The 18,682-nt window shown below is 33.5% G+C and overlaps 1 non-coding gene across 1 annotated transcript; it reads left to right on the top strand.

The window, feature by feature from the left end:
* The first annotated feature begins 15,732 nt into the window (after nt 1-15,732).
* Trnar-ccu (transfer RNA arginine (anticodon CCU)) lies at nt 15,733-15,805 on the top strand. Its single transcript has one exon. It is a non-coding gene; the product is annotated as a tRNA-Arg (tRNA).
* The last annotated feature ends 2,877 nt before the right edge of the window (nt 15,806-18,682 follow it).

Below are 18,682 nucleotides of genomic sequence, written 5' to 3'. Positions count from 1 at the left end.
TGAAATTACTCATTTTTTTGTGGCCACAGTCTATGTTGTGGGTCAATTAACTGACACTGGTCACGACCAGTTACCATCTAAAATATAGATCAAAAAGTTAATTATATAGGCCAAGAGGTGCAGGTTGTTTATTTATTGTCAGGGTTATTTAAAGGCGATATAAACGTTTTCCGCATATCAGATATCAAGAAAGTACGGAAGTACGAAATGGTCTTCATTTGCGAAAATTATCCCTACTGCTTTAATTAATAGTGACCGTGTTTCAAGGAATTTTATATTGTATTTCATAATTTACATATTGCATCTGTTTAACGTTTTTTTAATTGGAAATTTATGTTTTAATTATCGTTTCATACATAAGTGCAGTTACTTTTCGAATTTAGTTGTCTTTTTTATTTATTTAATCAGTGAACAAAGATTGCGCAGTATGATAGACTTGTGAAAGGTTAAATGAGGTTATATAAGCGGTTTTCAATGGTAGCTGATTTCTGCCATTTCGTGTCTTTGTGTCCTCGGCCCTCAAGACTCGAAGACGAAGATTTCTACCCGTCGACACTGTAGCAACGCTATATGTAGCAACGCCGCTATATGTCGCAACTAACGCAAAATGTCGCAACGCTGACGCTATATGTCGCCGCTACAGACACGATAATTCTGCAGAAGAAGATCTCGTATTAAAATATCGTTATTTCGCCTAAAATATATCGTGGTCTTCGTGTCGGCCCTCAAAATTCGTAGGCGAAGACACGGTAAGCGAGCATATTCTTCGATTTTTAAGGGGCGAAGACACGATTATACCAAATTTCAGAAATCAGCCACCATACAAAACCACCGATAAAATTATATAAAAAAAAAAAATTTTCCACTATCAAAATTATAGTTATAGATAACTATAATTTTGATAGTGGAAAAAAAATTTTTTATTTAATTTTATCGGTGGTTTTGTATTTAGTACCTTATAGTTAGCCTTAGAGTGTTGAATTATTTTGTTTTCAGGGTTGTAGTAGGGGTCCAAGGGCAGATAGGGGTGGGGTGTCCAAACACTGATACTGCCACCTGTGTGCCGGTCCACTGTAGAAGTCACTGGGGACGTCTTTTCATGCTGAATCTTTCTTGACCTATTCACTGTTCGTTGGGCCAAGGCATCACGATTGTGACGGCATCATCACAAAAACGTTTCCTGTTTAGCGCCACCCTCCCGAGTCAGACACGGCAGGTCAACCAATCATTTCTGGCACTTTGGGTGACTTGACCTTGGCCTGCCATGTGCCTTCTCCGCGACGTGCATGCCTCGGAAGGGATTTAGAGAAGATATATACATTCTCACTTGTATAACCGTTTAAACCAGGTTATATAAACTGTCAAACAATTTCTGTAATGATACTCGGGGAAATCCATTGGTCTAAACAAGTCTGGGCTGTGAGTTGCGACATTAATATACCCCACTAATATTATGTTTATAAATAAATATATTGAAATCATAATAATTCAAGCACCATTTTAAATACAGTTATGTAAACGGCGATCAACAAATTGTTAAATATTTGATTAAAATACGAGCGATTCTGCATAATAACTGACAAAAACAACGAGTTTTCTGCCTTTAATTGAATGAAGTTTGATACTGTAGCAAAATAAATACAGTACGTAATGTAAGAAAATGACTGGAAAATCATGACAAATAAAAGTACATTGAATGTAAGTTTGTGGTAAATCACGAGTAAATAAATACACTTAGTTGTATAATATCTTTATGTCTCTAATCGGTATGATCAATGACATAAAACTGTCATTTACGTTAAGTAGTACAACCGTGACACGTGTACGTATACCACCTGGTACGAATGTTGTTAATTCAAATGTCCTGTCGAATTCAATTTTTTTATTTATATAACATCTATCTGTATATATACAAATTGTTTATTGTTAAGACCACTGGAATAGTGTTTAGTTTAGTTTAGTTTAAACCGAGTGAATTTCGACTTTAACACCTGATCGGACTCACCACAATCTGATTAAAATCAGCTCTAAATAACGCTCCGCTTTTAGATCTGACCGTGACCAAATACGAAATCATTTGTTTACCTTTCACACAGCCAATCATCTGCGAGTTTTCATATTTTTTAAAGCGATGTGGGTTCTAATTTTAACCATGAGAAACCCAATACTGAGTAGGTAATTTTTATGATTTCGAGAACAAACATGGCGTTGTCTGTATAGCCGACAGTTAAACTGGCAAAACAATCTTGCCCATTCTATTATGTCAAGTTAATTTGTTAAAAATTACTTCAATTTGTTTAATTTCCACGAATAACGGTTTTTTGATACTTCGTCTAATGGCTATGTAAAAACCGCTGTGGTGCAGTGGTAACACTGTCTGACTACAAGTCTAGGGATTGCAAGTTCGATCCCCCGCTACTCCACTAAAATTCTTACAATCTTTCGTATTTAAAAATTAAAATTAATTAATAAAAACTTCTCACAAACTAACCTCATACACAGAACAATACTCACATGCCGGCACACAGGACACTACTCACACACTGACACTACGGACACGCTGACACACAGGACACTACTCATAAACTGACACACTGGACACTACTCACAAACTGACACACTTGGCACTACTCACACACTGACACTGGACACGCTGACACACAGGACACTTCTCACAAACTGTCACACATGACACTACATACACACTGACACACTGGACACTTCTCACACTGACACACTGGCCACTTCTCACTCACTGAAACACTAGACACTGCTGACACACTAGCTACTGACACACAGGACACTCCTCACACGCTAGCACACAGAACACTACTCAGACACACACACACACGACACTAAGGACATACAGGGCACTACTCGAACACTGACTAGTCAAACAGGACACTAATCACACACTGACACGCAAAACACTGACGTCACACAAGACACACACAACGTGCACATCGGGCACTACTATAACACTGATCTGACACATAGGACACTACACACGCAGTACACTTCTGACACAGTGACGACGCACAATATACATGACTCGCACACCTAGCTCATAGATCACTCCTGACACACAGGACACTCCTCACACGCTAAGACAGGACACCACGGACACACAGGGGACTAACGCACTGACAGGACACCTTCATACACTAACATGGACGACACTACGGACACAGAGGGCACAATGTCCTGACACACAGCACACTACGCACACAGCGAACATGACACGCAGGACAATACTAACACAAGACACTACTCACACATTGACAAACAGGACACTGAACTAACGTCATTAACCAACTATGTCCCCCTTTTGTCTGCGATTAATAATATGGTCAAACATTTCAAGCCAGGGACTGGTTCCCGGTTTCCCTTGTATCTCATAGCTGTCTCTAGTGTCTGCCTGCTGAGGTGAGGACCCTACTGAAAATAAGTGCTTGCACTTTCGTAGGCTATCCTTGAACGCCTGGTCTAAAGAAAACCAAATCGAATCAGACTTTATTACCAACTTCCAGCTGTTTAATATTTGGTAGTTGGTTATTACGAAAATGACGCTCATCAAATGATTTACAAAAAAATAACTAAGTTAAAGTTTCAGCTTTCAGAATCATACTTTTTATCTGTACAATTTTCTTACCCATGATGGATACAGGTATTAGTCGGCTCATCTGAGAGTTCAAATGAAGCATAAGACATTCCCATTCTAACATGCAATAAACGTACCTTCATGCTTCATAATGCTGATGTATTGCACGTGATTTTCTTCCACAGAAGATAGAGAATGAACACTAAACAACTAATCATTTCGGTACTAAACTACCAAGTTACCACCCCCATCAATCAACTTAACAATCTACCCCGGCACTAACCAACCAAGTTACCATCAATCAATCAATCAATCAATCAATCAATCAATTAAACAACCAACCAACCTACTTCTGCACTGACCAACCAAGTTACCATCACCATCAATTCACTAAACAACCAACCAATCTACACCGGCACTAACCAGCCAAGTCACCATCCCAATCAAACCACTTAACAACCAACCAACCTACCCCGCCACTAACCAACCAAGTTACCATCACCATCAATCCACTTAACAACCAACCCACTAACCCTGCCACTACAAACCAAGTTACCATTCCCATCAATCAACTTAACAACCAACATACCTACCCCGCAATTTACCAATGCCACAACTAAACTAAAGTCTACAAAAGTAGGTTACATAAATAGTATGAGATAACTATCTGATAGATGCCACATGTTTGGTTTATATTCATATTTTATAATTTACTTGTATTTTATAATTGTGTAACATCAAAGGAGTTAATAATTGCTTATCGGTCCAGTTATCTCTGGAAAAAACTATAAACTTCAATTCGTAAGCATTAAACGAGTTTTTGCCAATTTGATTTGAGAATGTTCCGGGAATTAATTGATGATTTATATAGAGTATAAATTTAATCGTTATGTTTGCCATTTCTAATGGCAGGCATATCACGTCGACATGCGAAATATGTTAGATTTTTTTCCCATTTACAATGTGGAATTGAAAATACTTTTGCGACTTAGAAACGATGATCACGATATAATGGTGATAATGATGATGATAAAACTGATGTGCACGACGACGACTATGATGATGATGTTCACGACGACGTCGGCAATGATGATGTACACGACAAAGATAATAATGATGATGATGATATGCACACTGACAATATGATGATGATGATGATGATGTGCGCGACAACGTCAATGATGATGACGATGATTATAATGATGTGCATGATGACGTCAATTATAATAATAATGATGATGATGATGATATGCACGATGACGTTAATAATGATAATAATAATAATGATGACGATGATGATTATGATGATGATGATGATGATGATGATGATGATGATGATGATTATTATGTGCACAACAACGACGGCGATGATATGGTAATCGACGAGAATAAGAAAATATTTTCCTCTATGTAAAATAAAACAATATTTAGGTTTCTTGCTGTAGAGTCATGTGTAATACTGTGAATTTACTGTCCTTCAAAGAAAAAAACTGGTACATTGCTGTCTACAATATGCCACTGTGACATTATCATACAATGACATTACCACATATTAAATGTCACTATATGAACACGTGAAACAGCAGTTCTGAAATATCAAACAGTATTAGCTTTAATATAACATTTCCCCAAGGTCGCTATAAATTTGGCAAAACCTAAAAAAGATGTGTGTGTGTGTGTGGGGGGGGGGGGGGGAGTGGTGGACAGGGGGTGCAACAAGAGCTTGCAATAGCCCTCTAGCCTAACAAAAAACTAGCACGTTGACTGACTTTATTAAATGTCTGATTTATTTTATATATTTTAAATTAAAGTTATTACTAAAGAAAATATCTGAATTAACATCATTGAAAAATGCCTGAACTAAAATCATTACTAAATACGAAATATTAAAACAATTTCTAAATACATGTATGAAATCTATAAATTAAAATCATTACTTTATATATAAATTAAAATCATTATTCATGTCTGAATTAAATTCATTATTTTATGTCTGAATTAAAATTTAAAATCATTATTTTATATCTGAATTAATTTCAATACATTGTATTTCTTTCCTTTTCAAGTTTGAATTATTTCTGTATGTTTGAATTTAAATCATGACTTTATATTTGAATTGAAATCATTACTATCTGAATTTCGTTCATTTTTCATGCCTGAATTAATTAATTTTCATGTCTGTATTAGAATAATTACTCTGTGTCTGAATTACAATCATTTGTATATGTCTGGTTTAAATTATTACTTTATGTCTGAATTAAACTAATTACTTTATGTCTGAATTAAAATAATCTTGAATTACAATAATAAATTTATGTTTGAACTAAAAATTATTTTTTGTGTCTGAATTAATAATTTTTTATATCTTAATTGAATTCCTTGATTAAAAATTATTGCAACTGTCTGGGTTAAAATGTCTGAAAAAATAAATCATTTCGAATATCAGAAGTAAAATAGTTACGAAATGTCCGAATTAAAATAGTGAAATAATTTCTTTATGTCTGAATTAAAATCTTTCCCTTTTTCTACGTCTGTATAAAATACATTACGAAATGACTGACGAAATGGCTAAAACCAGAAATTAGTAACATAAATCATAAACTCTATTTAATGTTGACTTTACGCATTTTACTAAGATATTGCAATATCAGAATTAAAATCTAATTAAAATCTTAGTGGTTGTTTGCATTTATAGATAAACTTTTTTGCATCGCTATGCATGTTTTTTTTTTCCTGCGGTTTCTCATAGCAAAAACTATGCCGACATTTATGTAAGCCAATAAATAGTGATAAATATTGACATTTTAATGGTTATGATGAATTTAATATAAAACATATAAATAACACATGAAAATAATCTATTTAATCAATTTATGAATGAAAAGTTATTTTCGGAGACTTGTAAAGATGTTTTTGTTGTTGTTCGTTGTTTTTTTTATTTTTTTTTTTTTTTGTAATTATTTATCTTTTTTTTTTTTGGGGGGGGGGGGGGTGTCAAACGTGTCAAGTGGCGGCATGGCCGAGTGGTTAACGCGTCGGACTAGTAATCTGATGATCGCTAGCATGGGTTCAAAGTCGTTGTTTCCTTGAGCAAGAAACTTTACACTCGTTGTTCAGTACTCGCTGGTTCGAAAGTGTGTCTATAAGCTTCTAGCTTTATACATAATCGAACTAAAATAAATTATGTATAAACAAAACGTGTACTGATACCGTAAAACCTGGAGTTCATAAATCCTCATGTCATTGTGACGGTAAATATATATCCATTATTTTACCATTTTATTGTTATTTTCATAATAAAAGCCAGCCCTACGTCAACGCATTTTATTCAGCAATATCATCAACGTCATGATAAATTGCCGTAATATTCAACGTTATGTCAACGTAATCTGTAACGACATCATCAACAAGATAAACGACATCATCAATTTATCACATACCCGTGCCGCTTTTGCGACTCCTTAAATACATGTATAGTATTGCAAGGTCGTGTATATATATTGACGTGATTGTCATTTGCGTTATACTCCTAGCAGCGGTTACTTCCCTTGATCAGTGCGTTACAATGGACGTCACAATTATCGATAATGGTATTATAACGTCGTCGCCAATCGACAACGTGGCATCATTGATGTACTTATACAGAGGATATTAAATGAAAGTGTGACTGATGTTAGTGTGTGACTGATGGTGACGATACGTCTATCTCGAAATCTGGGGTGTGTGACTTGTGGTGGAGACCCATCTTGAAATCTGGGGGGGGGGGGGGGGGCGTGGTGACTGAAAGTGACGATTAGTCCATGTGAATTGGGGTGGGCCAATGTCTATCTGCAAGTCCAGGGCGCTTGGCTGGTGATGGGTCAATTTCTATCTTAATTTCAGGGCGCATGTCGGGTGATTGGTCAGTTTCTATCTGGAAGGCCAGGGCGCTTGACGTGGGTGATGGGCCAGTGTCTATAACTAGTTGGTGGCGACAGTGTTGACTTATCGTTATATCTTAAAATAAATTACCTGTGACATTTTTAAAATGACTGGTGTAACAGAAGATTGACAATAAATTCTTTAATCTCGAGTTTATCAAAAGCATTTGTGAGTAAACCATCCTTTTCAAAATATACGAGGGGTATGTATGTAGGCAAAGTGAAAAAAAGTATAACTTTGATCAAATGTGCCCGACCGTCACATTAAAGTTAAATTCTAGTCTTTGATCATTGAAAGGTAGAAATAGTTTACCTTCCCGGTGAAGAGCTTACAATTCCCGACATACCTGAGATTTTGATTTCTCTGTGAAACAGTATCTGGCAATCAAATTGCTTCTCGCAACAGCAGCGTTAAAGTGTTCTTATTACCTAGAAACGCTTTTGTTTGAATACGTGAGGTAAAAAAATTGAAGGGTTCTCAAAAAATGTTACATTCCAGAATGATATTGCTGTTGAAGAATGTCGTATAAAAGACGTAGAGTAGAGAACATCTTGTATTCTTTCTCCAAATCCCTCCCGAGGCGTGCACCTTGCAGAGAAGGTACACGTTAGGTCAAGGTCAAGTCATCTCAAGTACCATAGCTGATTGGTTGACCTGTCGTGACTTGCTAGCATGGACGCTGATGAATCTTGGACAGTTGGTTAAGCAGACTAGCATAAATAAACTTAAAAACACACACATATAATCTAGTGTCCATTGTCGTTAGGTTCCGTAGACCCGAATATTTCCGCCAAATTTAAGGAGTCAAGGACACAATTTAATAAAATGATTTTTTTTCTTCAGTTTATAACTTTGAAATAATTGCCCATTATCAACGTATCAAGCAGATGCATGTCTACGTCTATTAGAACAAAAAAAAATCTGATCACGGCATCCAAAAATAGATGTAGATGCTAATTTAGCTGTTAAATCATTATTTAATTTTTAGTTTATAATCAAAACTTTTATCATTTTTTGGAATGAAACGATTTTTAACTTTATTTTAATTGCTAAAAAAAACTGCCAACAGATGCTTCACGTTCATATAGGAAGAAATGTATGAAGAAATGAACGGCATTAACAGCAACAGTGAGGGCTATCTCAAAAAAGTTAAGATCCAAGATCAGTTCATTATACATGTATGAAAGGTATTTTCGAGATATTCTCAATTTTTTGTATAACAAGAGGGTAAAGTTATCCGTGCACCTGTTCACAAAATGCCAAGCGGAACCTGCTTGTGTAAAAAGTAGGGAATAAATATGTTCTTTCTCTGTAGTTTTGACAGACAAATAGAACAGATGTGCTAGTATGAATAATTAGGAATCCTTATTCATTTCTTAACCGAAGTTTGACGGAAAGTGCCGAAAAGGTACGACTGTTCTGTCTATTTCTTTTTTTCAAAATTTTCAAGTGTATAAAACTATATATCAGTCCCAAAAATTATTATATTTAGAGACATTCTATGTAACAACTCTTTCGAGAATCTACCAATGTCTGTACAATACAGTAACAACATAATTTTACTATCAAAAAATTATAACGATATTTCATTTGATATATGTAGCTTATATACTTATACAGTTGCTACAGTGTTTCCTTCTAATTTTCTTCTGTAACTGTCCTAGCTTGGAAGATGAATAAAAATACGCATTGTTAAAATAATCTGTATTTAGTCAGGTTTTAATGAAAAAGAAATGAAGCTATTAGATTATATGCTCGCGATAATCCCTTGAAAATGTCTATGCCGCAGTAGAAATTAAGGACCGAAATTTCAGAATGACCTAAATCTTTACTATAAGAGAACTGTAGACCCTCAATAGTATATGATTTTTAAAAAAAAAACAATATCAAAGGCGTTTCTTATTCCGTAATGTATCTGTTGACTCAAAGGAACGCCACAACGTCCAAAAACCTAAAAAGTAATCATATGATTTTATTTTTTTACATGGATCAGCTGAGATACTTAAAACAGAAAAATATGAAATGAAAAATATTACTGTATTGAGAAATATACTCAGAAATAAATTTGAAAAAAAAAAACATAATTGTGTGTTATTCTTAACCAGAATTGAGTGAAAAGCGTTGCAACGCTTTTCAATTTTCAATTTTGAGTCATTTATCAGCAAAAGGAATGAGCGAACGATCTGAAATTTTGCACACGAGTTATTGATCTAGACCTTCATCAAATGGAATATTATATAATATCGAAAAAATATTTCCAGCCCGGCCAAGTAAAAAGAAAGAAAACTCAGTGGAGCCCCTTTAATTTACCTACTTTACTTACAGGATTATATCTGTAAATATTTATTTTACAATGCGCAACACGTTCTAAATATTATAAAAGATCTATTCTTACTTCGACAACAATTACATTACATCAAACTGCAGCCGCTCCCCAACTTGATTAAACTTTTTAATTACATATAGTTTTAAAATACCATCGACACATATCCTCCAGCTGTAATACAAACTATTTTCATGTCATGCAAGATATGGGAAGATCTTTGTTTGTTATAAAGATATTGGCAAAAAAACTCGTCCTTCTATTATGAATTTCTGTGTTTTACACAAAATCTGGGTTCAAATCAACCACAGAGTCGTGACAACGGGCATTATGCACTAAATTCAATTGTATTACAGGGGACATATTACAGCTCTTGTTCGATGTTATCGCAATAATTTAGACATCCGATACCCTGATATTCTTCCGATTTGTGAAGGGTGCTAATCACGACGACGTATCAAATTTCTAATTTACTAAAATTTGAAACATACGTTTATTTGACATTGAAGTGTTAGTTTTTACAAAGTTCGTCAAGTACATTCTATACATTGTTCTGCAGGGATATGATTATTATAGGTCACTGGACGTACTTCAGCTAAAGTTACTTTAATCTAATTAGTAAATAAAAATTCCGGGTCAGGAGTAATGGCTGAAATATAGTATACAATCAATTGATAGATTTTGTTCATAATTTTTATTGTAAAATAAGTAAAGACAAAGTGTTTAACTATTTAAGACATAGTCTTGACCTTTTTAATTGAGAGAAAAATTATAAATACAACTATATATCATTCACAGAAAAGGGATATTTATATTACATTTGTATTATTATAAATATTTATAAAGCCATAAAATGTGTTTTATTAAAACTTTCTATGTATTTGTATCGATTAACAAGATTCATTGTTAACATGAAATGTAATTTGATTTTTTTTATTATTTATTTCTATTTATTTTTCTTTATCTTTTTTTCCATTTTTTTTTTTTTTTTTTTTTTTTTTTTGGTGCAGACCTTCCACTATTTTATTCGAATAGTCGGTTATATTGATATATAGGAATCTCTCTGTTTTACATTATTGTTTTAATATACATAAATGTGACTTATATGTCAAGTGACATAGATACTACATCTCTGGTAGGGTCCAACGGGCCGGTGTGCTTTTTTAAGGTTATTAAGAATAGGATGTTTGGCGTACTATTTGATATTCATATGTTTTGACTAAGGTCAAAAATACACATGTATAGATACTTATTTTTGGTCCCAGGTTTTGATTACATTCCGAACCTGTAAGAGATTTGTCTTTGATAAATTAAAGTTTATATTATTTTAAATTATAATCGCACATGTACTGTACGTATAACATGTAAATTTCACTGGAATCTTGATTCTTTTTTACTTTTCTTAAAGTCTTAAAAAAATCTACATCTAGATCTAGCACATTTTTTGTACTTTGAATTTCTTAAACATTGTTTGGCTTATCTGGAGGTATGCAACATTAAGCCATATCATATTTTTCTTAAGGTCTTAACTAGTACATTTTTCTTCAGTACTTTTGACTTATCTAAAGGCATAAGTACTATCCTGGAAACATTTGTTTTGAATATTGCCTAGATTTTTAGAGAGCTCTAATATTATTTTCTAATCGTCCACGGTTTGATCCGCCTCTGTAAACAGTCAATAAAAACATGATCAAAATCCCATTTACCATGAAGTCTGTAGGCTTGCCTCTTGACAGAAATGGTGTTAACAAAAGTACAGATAACGACAATTATAGATAACTTTTTATAACTGCAAATCGGCTCTTACTCGGCAGTAATTAGTGTAGCCGCTTTTTCATGAAGAAACCAGTGCTGATAGTGAAAATTGTGATTGGCATATTTTAATTAGACAGGTCAGGTGTTTCTAAAAAGGCTGATAACACTGTCGCAATGTAAGGATACATTCAAATTTATTACATAGATAATGCACGTGGAGCTCAGCTCGCAGAGACAAATGAGAACACAGTAACTTTTTGATATCCTTTTAACTCTAAGAAAAATGTCAATTATTAATTGCTGACTGTTTATATTTTCTAGAAAAAGTAAGCAAAACATTAAAATATTTTGTTCATATGACAAGAATGAATTACATTAACAATCCTAGGTATTGTTGAAAACTCATTGTTTTACATGCCAGATTAAGTAATTGGACCCCATCCTTGTTTGTACGTGACTGCTGGGGAAAAATAATGTTAGGCTTAATTAAAGAGGTGACACTTTCTATATTTTTATCTGATATCGAGTTGTAAGAGCCGATTTGCAGTTATATGGGTAAGAGTTCGATAAGACTCCCTACGGTCGTCTTAATACGAACTCTTACCCATACATAACTGCAAATCGGCTCTTACTCGGCAGTAATTAGTGTAGCCGCTATTTCATGAAGAAACCAGTGCTGATATTGAAAATTGTGATTGGCATATTTTAATTAGCCAGGTCAGGTGTTTCTAAAAAGGCTGATAACACTGTAGCAATGTGAGGATACATTCAAATTTATTACATAGATAATGCGCGTGGAGCTCAGCTCGCAGAGACAAATGTGAACACAGTAACATTTTGATATCCTTTAAACTCTATCAAAAATGTCAATTATTAATTGCTGACTGTTTTATATTTTCTAGAAAAAGTAAGCAAAACATTATTTTGTTTCATATGACAGGAATGAATTGCATTTACAATCATAGATATTGTTGAAAACTCATTGTTACATGCCAGATTAAGTAATTGGACCCCATCCTTGTTTGTACGTGACTGCTGGGGAAAAACAATGTTATGCTTAATTAAAGAGGTGACACTTTCTATATTTTTATCTGATATCGAGTTGTAAGAGCCGATTTACAGTTATATGGGTAAGAGTCCGATAAGACTCCCTACGGTCGTCTTAATACGAACTCTTACCCATACATAACTGCAAATCGGCTCTTACTCGACAGTAATTAGTGTAGCCACTTTTTCATGAAGAGACCATTGCTGATAGTGATAATTGTGATTGGCATATTTTAATTAGCCAGGTCAGGTGTTTCTAAAAAGGCTGATAACACTGATGCAATTTGAGTATATATTCAAATTTATTACATAGATAATACACGTGGATTTGGTAGAGACAAATGAGTACATAGTAACATTTTGATATCCTTATAAAAATGTTTATGACTGTTTTTATTTTCTAGAAAAAGTAAGTTTCATATAATAGGAATGAACTGCATTAATAATTCAAGATATTATGAAGATGTGAATAAAATAATTACTTTAATTACATTGCTACAGTTAGGTAATTTGACCCGATCCACCTGTAGACTTAAGGAAACATGTTTGTACGTGACTGCTGGGGAAAAACAATGTAATGCTTAATTAAAGAGGTGACACTTTCTATATTTTTATCTGATATCGAGCTGTAAGAGCCGATTTGCAGTTATATGGGTAAGAGTTCGATAAGACTCCCTACGGTCGTCTTAATACGAACTCTTACCCATACAAAAATGTTTATGACTGTTTTTATTTTCTAGAAAAAGTAAGTTTCATATAATAGGAATGAACTGCATTAATAATTCAAGATATTATGAAGATGTGAATAAAATAATTACTTTAATTACATTGCTACAGTTAGGTAATTTGACCCGATCCACCTGTAGACTTAAGGAAACATGTTTGTACGTGACTGCTGGGGAAAAACAATGTAATGCTTAATTAAAGAGGTGACACTTTCTATATTTTTATCTGATATCGAGCTGTAAGAGCCGATTTGCAGTTATATGGGTAAGAGTTCGATAAGACTCCCTACGGTCGTCTTAATACGAACTCTTACCCATACAAAAATGTTTATGACTGTTTTTATTTTCTAGAAAAAGTAAGTTTCATATAATAGGAATGAACTGCATTAATAATTCAAGATATTATGAAGATGTGAATAAAATAATTACTTTAATTACATTGCTACAGTTAGGTAATTTGACCCGATCCACCTGTAGACTTAAGGAAACATGTTTGTACGTGACTGCTGGGGAAAAACAATGTAATGCTTAATTAAAGAGGTGACACTTTCTATATTTTTATCTGATATCGAGCTGTAAGAGCCGATTTGCAGTTATATGGGTAAGAGTTCGATAAGACTCCCTACGGTCGTCTTAATACGAACTCTTACCCATACATAACTGCAAACGGCTCTTACTCGGCAGTAATTAGTGTAGCCGCTATTTCATGAAGAAACCTGTGCTGATATTGAAAATTGTGATTGGCGTATTTTAATTAGCTGGTCAGGTGTTTCTAAAAAGGCTGATAACACTGTAGCAATGTGAGGATACATTCAAATTTATTACGTAGATAATGCACGTGGAGCTCAGCTCGCAGAGACAAATGTGAACACAGTATACATTTTGATATCCTTTAAACTCTATGAAAAATGTCAATTATTAATTGCTGACTGTTTTATATTTTCTAGAAAAAGTAAGCAAAACATTATTTTGTTTCATATGACAGGAATGAATTGCATTAACAAACCTAGATATTGTTGAAAACTCATTGTTTTACATGCCAGATTAAGTAATTGGACCCCATCCTTGTTTGTACGTGACTGCTGGGGAAAAATAATGTTATGCTTAATTAAAGAGGTGACACTTTCTATATTTTTATCTGATATCGAGTTGTAAGAGCCGATTTGCAGTTATATGGGTAAGAGTTCGATAAGACTCCCTACGGTCGTCTTAATACGAACTCTTACCCATACATAACGTTATTAGCGTTTTTTGCCCGGCATAGACCCTTCTCAAATTATATGCATACCTGGAATTCCAGAACCAGAACGAGGTTTAAATGGCACGAATGTAAACACACTGACCACTCTTATCTCACTATATAGCCACGATGTTGGGTGTAATAAAGAAAAGTTCTTATTATCATTTTTGTGTGCCAATGTGCTATTCTGATGGTAAATATAATTTACCATATTCCAAAGGATAAAGATTAAAAAAACACACAACAAATTATGGATGACTAACTTTCTAAGATAAGGAGGGATAAAGGGTTATTGTTAAAAGGTAAGCACCTAAAAATAATATTTTGTAAACTTTGACCATTATATGAACAGAATAATATTTTTGTAAAAATACAGATTTTGTAAATTTAGAATAAAATAATGGGAGAACTGCTTGCTTTTAATCTAACAGTTATAACAATTGAAACTTGTAAATTGTAAATTATTGTCTGTTCAAATATATGACACAAATAGAGGATTGAAGCTGACTATTATAGTTACCATATCATTCCTTATTATAAATATATATTGTATATTTTAGGGTCACTGCATCTACTGTGGTGTGTTCCAAACATTTTTCACTGAGGATTACAACTGGACTCCACTTAAAAATGGTTCTATTCCACCAGTGATTAATTGAGTTGAACAAACAACTCCAATTAAGAAGGCCACTTAGAAGAAAAATTCTTTCACCAAAGAAAATGCTCATTGATAGGTAATTTTTATGATAAAGTCACTGATTTAACACACATATTCATCATTTCATTTAAATACATATAATATAATGCTTATTTATGTTTAATAAATGTATTTGCTTTAAATATAGAAAAAAAATCATTTAAATTCTCACTGATATTGAATAAATAATATGTTTTGGTAAAATATATATCTTTCAGCATTGTCTATAATGAAGATGAAGAAGATAATGCAACAAGTACCACTGCCGTTAAAACTTTAACATATTTTGAACTCGATTAGAAAAATGGGAAGATTACTCTTCACCCGCATTCAAATTAAATCATTCAAGAGTTGCCGTTCTTATGGCGCCAAATTCTAAAAATAGAAAATTTATATAGTATATTTGTGACGACGAATATAACCGCCTCCGTGGCCCAATGGATAAGGCACCGGCCTCCTAAGCCGGGGATTGCGGGTTCGAGTCCCGCCGGAGGTTGACTTTTTTTCTGCACTCTTTTAATTTGCTTAATGCACAAAAAGTTGACTAAACACAGAAATTTCATAGAAACCCATGCTGACAGATACATTTTGCATTATAATGTTTAAACCATATTTTATTAAACATTAGATTGTTAATATTTTATACATTTATTGACTACTTATATCATATCATCCCTAGGTATGTATGTGCACGTGTACTTTTATTTTTTCCCTCATTTCTGAGCATACAATAATTGCAAACAGGGTATGTCAAATAGAATTTGAAAGACCCTGCTCCAAATAATGTTCTATTTTGTTCTATTCTGTTTTATTTTGTTATGTTCCGTTTCTGTACTGAAATGCTCCTGACTTTCATCTTTTCTTTCTTTAGGAACGCTGTTTTGATAGAGTGTGATTAAACATATAAGAAAAACAAAGATAAGTAAAAGGTTTAACATTATATTCTAAAGTGCTCAAAAATCAAAACATCTAAAAGCTCGAGTGACAGACTAAACCTATCTAGCTTCCAATTTTCTAGAAGAAAATCAAAACAACCTTAATCCTCAAAGAAAATAATTTGGAAGACGCGGCGAGATCAAAGGAATACTTGGCAAGATGAAACGAGGCCGCCAATTAGTGGCAATTAATGTGTGTTGTACCTGTAATAAGTTTGTTAGCAGAACAGATAAACTGTATTGTTTTACAGTTATTGTATACTGATAAGCAACGCCTGTTAACATGTGTGCGGTCAAAGTGGCATTGAATGTAGAATTTCATTTTTTTTTCATAACAAGTAAATGCGTCTGTTTGCAAAAAAAAGGTAAAAAAAAATATTATAGTCATCAAAAAATACAAGCAATTAATTTTCTTTAGACTTTTATATGCAAAGAAAAATCAACAAATCAATAGTAATTATATCATTATTATATGCACTTGAATAAATATTTATAATTATCAGTCAAACATATGCTAGACATATACTTTTATTATGTAGCATTTTTAACATAATACCACGTATCGAAAATTAATGCATTTACAACAGATCTAAGGGAGATAACCATTACAATTATTGTGTAATGATTATCAAGATTTGTTTACCTTTAGTTTTTGCTAACTAACACATGTTTAACTAAGGGATATGAATGAATAAATAAATGATAAAAATAATAAAGAGAAAAAAAGAATAGTGAACATGATACATTTTAATGTGACTAAATAAAGTTTCTCCATGTAGAGCATTGATTATGATAGAATTCAATAGACGGTAGGATTTAGTTGTACAACAGTAAACAATACAACACTTAATTAATCATCAGGTTTCCTTCCAAAACACTTCCCTCCAAATAGACCCCTAGTAGAATTTCCACACTATAAATAGTGAAATACATTGTAGGTATAAATGCGATAATTGTTGGGATTAAATTAAAGGGTTATTTCCTAAATGCTACATCTGTGCTACCCACGGTCGAACCTTTTGGTCTACCTCTGAAACAACGAACCTTTTGGTCTACCTCTGAAACAACCCATGTCCTGGAATGGATAGAATTTAAGGCCTCAGACGGTAGGATTTTGAAGTACAATACCAAGTACATGTCAAGGCTACTATTTCTTGAATTCGTAAACCTTAATACTAGATGTAAAGGCCTCAACAGACGGTAGGATTTTGAAGTACAACACCACTTAAAACTAAGATGTACAGACAAATCTTAATGTGTGAAGGCTACTATTTCTTGATTTTGGAAACCTTAAGTCTAGATGTAAGGGATAGGACATGTTCTATTTTGATGACAAGTAACAGATTGCCAAATTATCTCCTGATAATGGGTGTAATGAATGAAATTCCAGAACAATTAGGGCTAAAAAGTAAACATAGTAGTAAGATGGGGTAAAAATGATGTGGAAAAATTATTCAGGACACCCAAAGTAGTGGTATCCCAAATTATTCCGAAAATGATTATGTCACGGTATTGATCTGTTCTCTATAAATCAGCGGCCGGATAGCTCAGTCAGTAGAGTCGCAGTACGGTATTCCGAGGGTCCCAGGTGTGAGTCTCGGTCAGGCTGCACATTTAAAAAAATAAAATTGAAAAAAAAAATGAAAAAAAGAGGTGATTCAATCATTTCTCATGGAGAAAAAAAAATCAGTGAGTATGTAAGATGATTTTTACAATGCAGAATACCGCCTGAATGCAAGTGTTTTATTGCTTTGAAAATTGTACATCTTATCTCTAATTAGTGTTGTACAACTAAATCCTACCGTCTGTTGAGACCTTACAATGAAACTGAGCACCCTAAAACCTGTTCTGTATTTTGGTCTGAAAATGAAGGATTATTTTTCCTCATGAGTCCTCCTTTTTTCAAAACTGTAAGGTCTATATTCATTTTCTGAAAGGAAAAAAAGAACAGTTTTTCAATATCCCTTTAACTCCATGTTGAGTACTACTTTGTTTACATTTTAGCCCTAATTGTTCTGGAACTCCTTTCATTAAACATTAACATTAACAGCTCATAATTTGGAAATCTTTCACCTGTCATCGTGCGAGGTTTACTAAATGGAACGGGTCCTATCCAGTAAATTTAGTATTAAGTTTTACGAATTCAAGAAAAAGTAGCCTTCACACATTATACGATTTGCTTGTACATCTTTGAAGTTACAATTGGTTTTGTACTTCCACAGAGCTACATGTAGCCGTACAGTCTCTGCTACTGCTACATGTAAATTCCACCACGGATTTATATAAATCTGTGATCATTAAGACCTGAAATTTCCTAAACACATATCTATACTGATCTCTTATTGATTGCCAGATAAAACAATTCAAAGTATCAAATACATTTGAAGGGGATTTTAAACACAAAATTTTAAGACTAAATTTCAAATAGAATTCGTATG

The sequence above is a fragment of the Ruditapes philippinarum genome, unplaced genomic scaffold (assembly GCF_026571515.1).
Source record: "Ruditapes philippinarum isolate M1 unplaced genomic scaffold, ASM2657151v2 ctg356_1_1_1_1, whole genome shotgun sequence".
Taxonomy (NCBI): domain Eukaryota; kingdom Metazoa; phylum Mollusca; class Bivalvia; order Venerida; family Veneridae; genus Ruditapes; species Ruditapes philippinarum.
This window is presented reverse-complemented; position numbering and strand designations above follow the sequence as displayed.